The sequence below is a fragment of the Anomalospiza imberbis genome, chromosome 7 (assembly GCF_031753505.1).
Source record: "Anomalospiza imberbis isolate Cuckoo-Finch-1a 21T00152 chromosome 7, ASM3175350v1, whole genome shotgun sequence".
Taxonomy (NCBI): Eukaryota; Metazoa; Chordata; class Aves; order Passeriformes; family Viduidae; genus Anomalospiza; species Anomalospiza imberbis.
In genome coordinates, this window is record NC_089687.1 from 12,854,177 (window position 1) to 12,861,948 (window position 7,772).

The window sequence follows — 7,772 nt, forward strand, 5'->3', positions numbered from 1 at the left end:
GAATCAAGACTCCAGCTCTGTGAGCTGGATGTGGACTTGAAGTGTTAGAGTGAAGTAGAAAAAGAGAAAGGATTTAGGGACACAGAAAAGACCTGTACAGAGAGGACACTAGCAAGAATTCACACTGAAGCACGAATAGGCAATGATGATTATTATTCACTATGTTGAGATCTAGATTTACAGGTATGGAAACCTCATTCAGGAGTCATAGAGAGAGACAGAGAGATGAGAAATATAACACAGTGGGGTTCTGATACTGTGGGTGCTGTAGACATATAGATGTGGGGAAGAAAAAAGGGCCTGGAAGAACAGGTGGAATGCCTCAGAGTACATGGAGGAAGGATGGGTGACTTATCAAGTGCCCTCAAACATGAGAGGGTACCACATGTGGGGGCTGTGAGGAGTGGGTCCCGGTGCTTGATCCACCAATTTTATGATATGTATATATCTTCAGCCTTGACCCAGAGGAAATGATAATTTCTAATTAGAGAAAGTGAGGTATTTAGGGATTCCAATGACTTCATAAGAAAGACAAAGAAAAGTAAGGAGATCCTCTGAGTCACTGTCATATTTACATTGAAATATCTCTGAATGATTTTCACAAATGTTAATTTATGTTTCTCCAACCTTTCTTTTATTCCTTCTTTGTCTAGTCATAAAAATCATGTTTTAGTGTTGACCTCTAGCAGACTTCACGGGATGAATGTGATGCCTCTAACTGAGACATTACTATACTCACTGCATGACTTTGCACTAAGGAGGGTCTCTATATGCCTAGCATATACATTGAAGTAATGTCTTTGCTGAAGACAGTGGGAATTTTGCCAGTGATGTCAAAGGTGACAGGATTTCAGCCAAACCATTTCAGTAATGTAATTTGGCATAAGTCCACTAAAATCTGTGGAGTTACTTGAATGTACATCAGCTAAGAATCAAGCCAATAAAATACATATTATTCAGCATAGTCATGTAGATGTTTAAGAAAGATTATGAAGAAAGGAAGCAGCATATGATACCTGTAATTTTGATTCAAACACATGCATGTAAGTCATAAAGAAATTTGGATGGCTACAGATTTGAACACAATTTAAACTAAAATGACACCAAAGCTGTGCTGCGATTTCACAGAGCTGTGCTCACTTTGAAGGCTTAGACTAAGACAGAAGGAAAAACCAAGGAAACAAGATATTTTAAAACTGCTTGCTGCTAAAGCTCTCTATTTTCAGTTATTAGAGAGCGATATTTAAAGGGTAAATAGTAATAAAGAGGGTAAATATGCCTGGTTCTTACAATCAGGTGACTGTATGGAGGCTATTTTAGTAGGTTATGGAAAACTAGACTACTTAGTTTTTAATATTTAGCATGAGATCCAAGGATATGGACAAGGTAATATCAGATTCCATTAGTGGATGCTTGCAAAATGCAGAGTGGTTGTTTCACACAGGAAAAGGCTGATGAGAACAAAAGGATTTCAGATGAAGTGGAACATACGGTTGCAAAACAGATTTCTATAATGAATTCTGAGGGGCGCATCTGTTATTATCTACGTGATATAAAATTGCTCTTTTTGTCTCATTTCGCACAGTTGCACAAGATGCAATCACATCAAACAGGCATGTTCAATAAAACTGTGATCTGACTGATTAAAATGAACAGCAATCTGTTTTCTTCTGACAGTCACACAGCAACTTGAATAGCAAGGACTATCAGCATGGAATTGAATAGCCACTTGGAATTGATATTAATGTTCGTGAGTGCTGTTAAGGCATTTGACCAAATCTGTCCATCCAATGAAATAACATCCCTCTATCCTTAAATCATTTAAACCACAAGTAATTTGTGAGGCATATTCAATAGCATCCTGCTGCTCCTCTTCACTTCCACAGCCTTCTCTGGAGCCCCTGCACTGCTTTTCTATGCAGCATAAATACCAGAAAAGGAAGTGTTCCTTGAAGGAAGGCATGGGCATCTGTTAGCAAGACTGTGAGAAGTTTTCATTTGCAGTAGCAGGAAGAAGGTTTGCGTTGAAAAAGACATCTTGATGGAGTCATTCCCCCTAATTCCAACATCTAACCTAGGCTTTCTGCTCACTCCCTGTGTAGATGAGAGTGGAGAGATAACCCTTCCCTTCCAGAGAAAAGTTAATTCTGCTTGTTCAGACACATATTGGTGGTGGAGACTGAAATGTGTTTTGAGATGTCTCCTGATGAAAATGTTAAACAATTGGGTTTTTGTCCTTTTCCCACAAAATCCATCGTAAGAGATTAGTACCACTGAGAGGGTGCATTCTTCTATCTTGGAGCAGGCAGCCTTAAGCTCATTTATCTTGAACATGATGAAGTCTAACATAGCAATCAGGGGGTCATGTAAATCTACCTGCTCTGTTGTTAATGTGACATAGCTGAGAATCTATTGATTCTAGTATTCAGTCTCATAAAGTGCTACACTTGATGCCTGCTTTGTTGTCTACTCCAGATGTTGTTCCTTTATCTTAAGGGTCTCAAACCTACAAAGAACTTTCAAAAGGGCTTCAGAAGACTTCTAGCATGAACACAGTAAGTAAGTATTTTTATTTGCCCTTCCTTTCCTTGTGGTTTTGAAAATCTGTATTAGCTTGCATAATATATTAAAATATGGAAGCAAATTGAAAGGAGATGAGCAAAAGCAGAGTGAATTCATTCATCCCCATACTCTTTTTTAGTAGTATCTCTTTGGTTCTCTATTACAACCTAAAATATTAAGCAATGAGAAGAAAATTTCAGGTCAGATGTGTAAGGCATAAACCATACATAGCCTCCAGATCATAAAGTCATTTTTTATGTAAATTTTTGCTCTTATTTTTTAATAGACATCAATGCATCATTGAAGTAAAGAAAAAAAAAAAAACCTCTTAAACACTTAGAAGGGAAACTTAAATGTAACATGTCTGTAGATGACAGAAATTTAATTGACTTACAAAGAGGTAGGAGCAATGGGTCTGAGGAAAATAAGCTTCCTCATGTATCACTATTGAGGGTAAAGTCCAAGACCTCCATCCTCCCCATTAGCAAACATTTTATGGAGCAAGGAGACCAGTTGACTTGACTTTCTTATCAAGACAAATACCTGTGCTGCTGCCCATCCTCTTCAGGACTATTGGAAGAGAAATCTGTGTCTGTAGGAATAGGACCTCTTCTTGCTCTCTATGTATCCTCCTCCTCTTTATAGATCCATTAGTAGGTGCTATTGGGAAAACAACGCTGTTGGACCTTGGACCTTTCCTCTGATGCAGGAGGATAAACCTCCTTTGTTCCCCCTGTGATGGGAATAATAATTTAAAAAAAGCTTCACTTCACTGTACACCTTTAATCCAGAATCACCTTAGTTAAGCTCTTAAAAGACAAAATTCTTAGAAGAGCAAATGTGTCTCCCTGTGTGCTTTTCACACAACAATTTTATGTCAGCATTTCAGCAGGGAGGAAGAATTGTTGAGTTTTATTTCATGTGGTTGAAGTCCTCATTTTTCTCATTCCTCTATTCTCTTGACAGAAACTTCAAGGCTGTGAAAGTTGCTTGGCAAGTATTTTCAAGATCCATGTAAAACTGTCATGGCACATTGAGTGACTTTTGGAGTTTCTTGCCTGCCGGTGCAATTAGATTATGAATAAACCAATTGTCAGAAATGTTTCTTTGATGACTTCTCATCTTGACAAGCCTTTAGTGAAAAATAAGCAATACTAGTTTCTTAGGGACAAAGGAGTAAAGAGGAGAGAGATAGGTGAAATATTTATATTCGTGAAGGATTTTGTTTATAACACTAATTTTAAAATTATACTTTTGTGAAAAATAAAAAAGAGGAGTCTACTTACTACTTTTTGCAGGCAGGATAAGATAACAGTGAAGCATCTCAAAAGTCTGTGTTCTCTGTAAATTAGTAATAGACTATAACAGAATTGTCTGGCATGCTGTGCTGCTTTTGGCTCAGCCAGAGCTAATTTTCTTCATAGTAGTTACTATGGAACAGTATTTTGGATTTGTGTTGGGAACAGTGTTGATAATTTAGGGATATTTCTATTATTGCTGAACAGCACTTGCACAGAGTCAAGGCCTTTTGTGCTCCTTACCCCACCCCACCAGTGAGGAGACTGGGGGTGCACAAGAAGTTAGGTGGGGACACAGCCAGGACAGCTGATACCAGCTGACCCCTGGGATATCTCATCCCATATGGCATCATGCTTAGCACATAGAGCTGGGGGAAGAAGAAGGAAGGGTGGGACATTGGGAGTGATGACATTTGACTTCCCAAGGCACCACAGGCATGATGCAACCTGGCTGTTCTGGCAATGGCTGAGACCCAGGCTGCCATGAGAAGTGGCAAATGAATTCCTTGTTTGGCTTTTCTTGTGCATGAGGCTTGTTCTTTACCTATTAAACCGTCTTTATCTCTGGTTTTTAACCCACAGATTTTCTCATTTTTTTCTCATTTTTACCCGCAGGGTAAGGTGCAAGAAGGGTAGAATGTGCAGTGAGTGAACGGTTGTTTGGGTCTATGTTGTTGGCTGGGTTAAACCATGACGTATGCCTAACTCTGTGGAAAGCCAGTGGAGATTCAATTCTAATGTACCCTATTGACACTTCTGAAAATGAGAGATTCTTGTTCCCTGTGCAGATTTAAATTTTCTGAGCTTCTGTCCTTGTGCGGAAGACAGGGTGAAAACATAAGAATGGAGGCATATGCTTTAGACGTGTATTGATGGCTTACATCAGGTTATCATAGTATTATGCAGATCTTGAACATTGTGCAACTGGCAAAAATTGATCGTGGACAGAGAGAGCCTTGCATCCTTCCTCCATCTGAGGGAATGGTCACAGAGAAAGTTCATCACACCATATCTGCATGGGTTAACTCACCTGTACCAAATAACTCTGAAATAGTCTTAACATGTGGAGCTTCACACCCACAAAAGAAAGATATGACCACTACATAAATGACCTATTGAATGGGTATGTAAGAGTGCACAGAAACAGAGGTGTTCAGGAGAAGCTGTGAAGACAGTTCAGTGAGGTGGCTCAGGAGATGACTTTGGAAATGCTGAGGATTCTACAGGAGCAGGTGGTTGCAGTAGGCAGTGACACAGGACATCAGTACAGGGGAAATCTCCCTCCAATAGTTCCACTGATCATAGAATGATCCTTTCCTTTTGCTGTTTTTTTGTCTTTACGAATTGCTTTGGCCACTTACATGTGACATTCACATTCTCTGGACAGAGAGACATAATTCTGTCTCTCAGGAGAAGCAGAGAGAAGAGAAAACAATATTTATCTCTGCTCTTTTGTTTTCCCCATGTGGACCGTGGTATAGAGACTGTTTACCTGAAGTGATTGCTTGATTAGATTCTGGTGAAAGTTGTTTAGGTTCAATGACTAATTAAATCTAGCTGTGTCTCAGACTCTCAGCAGAGAGTCACGGGTTTTGGTAGCAGTTAGTTAGATGGGTAAGTAAGAAGTAAGTATGTAGAATAGTATAGTATCTCTTTAAATAGTATATTAATATAATATAGTATAGTTTTAATACTTACATGTCATTAAAAAAGTATTGTTTCTTGCATTTCTAGTATCTCATTTAAAGTTGTGTTATAGAGCACTTTCTGCTGCCATTTTTAGGAAGTCTCTCTAATATCTTTTATTTTTTTCCTCCTATGGTATGTGATGCCACATCCATTTTTCTGAGCAAGAAGGCACTGGAAATAATTTTTGCAATTGCAAGAAATAATAATTGAATATTTTTTTGCCACTTTCCTTAGCTATAATTCATTCCATGAGGAGGCTTACAAAAGGAGTTTTTAAAATGCATTAAATCAGGTAGATTAGACAAGTAGAATTAGTGTAGAGCATATTCTTGTGGATCTGTTCTGTCCACAGTGTCAGAGAAGCTGTCATATTCCAATAAAATTCTGCAGTGGGAAGTAAACACACACTAGGGATCATTAAAGTCAATGATGGCAGCTTAAAAAAAACAGAGAAGAGCTTATCCAGAGAGTGTACAACTCCTTTCTGGAAAAACTTTATCCGTAAACCCAAGCCAGGTCAAGTAAGAGACTTTGTCTGTAGGAGTCATGGCAGGCTTGCTTGTTACTCACTGTGGTGTCAGTCAGGGACAGCTCTCTCCAGGTGACAGCTGTCCTCGAGCCCCTCAGTCAGAATATTGTTACCTTCTTTGAAATCCTCCATAAATGTTATCTTGTGATATCTGAAACTCTTACAGGCAGCCCATGTGACAGACACGACTGTGTCACTCTCATCATTGTGCCCAACTGAGCTGAGAGTATCCCACCATTTCCTTGAACTTTGTCTCCACCCCTCTGCTAACTTGCAGATTTTTATTCCATTTGTCTATTAATGCCTAGCATCAAAAAACTTGTGTCTAACCTGTCATCCCTAATAAACAATAATAAAGATGAGAGAAGGACTGTTTTGACATCTCTCTGATTGCTTCTCTGTCAGTAAAAAAGAAAATCTTGACAGAATATCAGTTTCTCAAGGAGAGAGCAGGGATATCAAGGTGGGAGAAAAGCATATTTATTAACGTAATGATTATTAAAGCCTCATGAAAATGTCCTCAAATCAAATTCTGATTTTGCAATTCCTCTGAAATCAGTAGGCAGATGTGGCTTAGTTATGTGCTCTCTTTTTCTCTTCTTGCCTTAATAGCTTCAACAATTAATATATATGAAAAAAACAAAAAAAGGAGTTTTATAGACACCAGTCTCCACTTTAGTTTGTATCTGCCCACTACTCCATGTGCTGTGTAAGCTGAGTATTTTCCATAGCAACCTCCAGACTAGTCAATTCCCAAGCACAAATTCTGGAAGAAGCCCTGCAAGTATTCAGAAAGGATTATCAAACATTGTGCATTCTTCCAAACACAGTAATTATTCAGATACTTAAACTGCAGTATTTAGTTTATTGGATGGTGCAGCATATTAATTTTGGCATTTTGGCTACAACTTCATTTTTTAAGTTTCAGATCATTAATCACTTCATTTTACCTTGACCATGATCATATTTATCATCCTCCCACCCACTCTTTGGATAGGAATTTTCTGATTTGATGCTAACAATTACATTATTGGAATAATACATTAAATTGAGTGTGGAGATCAGATAACATCCTTTGAAAATGGTACATTCCAATTAGATACATCTCTTCTGCACCCATTTATTCATAAATTAGTGTGCAATGATGAGTGCAATACTTAATGGAATTGAAGATTTGTGGTTTACATTTGTGTTGATATTCTTTCCTTTCATAAATGTAGAGACAGGCATTTATGGGGTAAAAGAATTGCAACAAATGAGGCCTATCTTGTTCAGTTTGTTGCCACCTTCTGAGCAATCATAATTTGGGAGTAACAGCCCTCCAAGGTTTCAGTCGCTAGCAATGAATGTACTATTAGTTGGCCAAATCTAAGCATATGTATTTCAGTGGATGGAAACAAGCAACCACTGCACACAATTTCCACAGCTGACCTTCCCACATATCTCTGCCAAGCCTTTTCACTGCTTTAATGAGGGTTAAATTTTGAGTTCTTAGATAATTTTTACTTAATCTCAGCAGCACACCTCTCCAGCAAACCCTTTAACCTTTGGATACACTCAACTGCAAGTTGTCTGAAAGCTAAAAAGGAAATTTGGCTTTTGCTTTAACTGTTGAAATGAAACAGCCAAGCAAACTTTTGTGAGTTTGTCACTTCCAAATTCAGAATTTGAGTCCAGACGGTGTGCCTGACTCA

General features: G+C 38.3%; 1 long non-coding RNA gene across 1 annotated transcript; it reads left to right on the plus strand.

Annotated features, from left to right (window-relative positions):
* The first annotated feature begins 410 nt into the window (after positions 1-410).
* On the plus strand, positions 411-3,665 carry LOC137477595 (uncharacterized). The gene is made up of 2 exons (XR_011001078.1): positions 411-2,555; positions 3,529-3,665. It is a non-coding gene; the product is annotated as an uncharacterized lncRNA (long non-coding RNA).
* Positions 3,666-7,772: the final 4,107 nt, after the last annotated feature.